Genomic DNA, 1,438 nt, shown 5'->3' with positions numbered 1-1,438 from the left:
TGCCACTAGAGGAACACCCCGAGCTAGTGACATGAGTCGGGGGCACAGCCAGTGCTCACAGCAGCTTTCACTACCCGGTCCCAGAGTGCCAAGTTCAAGGTGCCAGGAACTGACGGCTGACTTTCTCGGACAAGCTGTAAAGATTTGGTCCCGCAGGGAGGGCCGTGACCATCCCTGCTCCCGTGCGTTGTGCGGTGGCACTGGGCATGTCTAACACATCTGTCCACTGTGCAGCCCAGCAGGCACATCAGCCTTACATTCAGACTCGTTTGCTTGGTTTTAGGATCTCCTGACGTTGGCAACTAATCTTCAGTTTCCATTATCCTCCTACAGGTATGGGTGTTTTCCTTTATTTTTTTTAAAAAGGTCCATTAACTTCATTTAATGCTCCCATCCTTACTAAGCAAAACTGAAAGTTCAGAGTTTACAAACGAAAACAACCTGAAGGTATTAGCTGGTGTTTTATCCCTTTTTCAATACAGTCTCAAAGGTTTCTTTGCTATTAATTTTCATAATTTTTTTATGTCACGAAAGTAGCATTCCTCTCTCTAAATGCAGAGTTATTGGGGAGGGGGGGAATACATTGTTTTTCAAACAAAAAAAGTTTATGAAAGAACAGACCATCCAAAAAAGGAAAAAAAAAAAACCCCACCATATAAACTGGGTGGGACCAATCAGGCTTTACAAACGAAAGAGTCCTGCTTTATTTAGCATACTAAATAAAACACAGTGTGCTGCTTTTGTGCTTGGACCTTACTTCTATTTAACCAAAAATGTTCCTTTCTCATAACTGTTCTAGTGTTACGCAAGGCTGTCTAGTGCTAGATCTGAAATATCTGCATTTTAATGCTTGTACAACCCAGTTAAAAATTACAAAAGCTGCCCTTATTCCATTTTGATATTTTTTAAAAAAAACACCACACAACATACAGATAACGATCCAATGGAAAAGTTAATGTGCTGTAATGGTATTTGTTTTGCAACATCAAAAGCAGCAGATACTGAATATAATTTGCTAAAATCATAAATACTGAGATTGAACTGTGCATGTATAAATCACATGGAGGCTCAGGGAACCAAACGCTCTCTGTAAATCCATAGACGGCCAAGTAAAGTGCAAAACAGGAAGTGTGGCGCCAGACTCTGGGGCCTCAGTACTCCCACTCATCCGATTTGAGGTCCAGGTAGCTGAGGATGTTCTGGGCCAGCCGCACCGCCTGCTTCCTGGCGGCTTTGCACTTCTCCTCCCCCTGCGGGTCCACGGCATCCAGGGCCAGCAGCTGCTTGGTGAGCAGCTCTTCCAGCCGGATGTAGTTCTTATCAGCTCGGTTTCCGTCAAATGAGAAGACTTCCTCCTGGATCTCAGACAAGTGTCCAAGGACAGTCCAGACGGCTTTGTGTGACGGGTGCTCCTCACACACGATCAGCTTTCTTTTCT

The sequence above is a fragment of the Hipposideros armiger genome, unplaced genomic scaffold (genome assembly GCF_001890085.2).
Source record: "Hipposideros armiger isolate ML-2016 unplaced genomic scaffold, ASM189008v1 scaffold_43, whole genome shotgun sequence".
NCBI classification, from domain to species: Eukaryota; Metazoa; Chordata; class Mammalia; order Chiroptera; family Hipposideridae; genus Hipposideros; species Hipposideros armiger.
Note: the sequence above shows the minus strand (reverse complement) of the source record.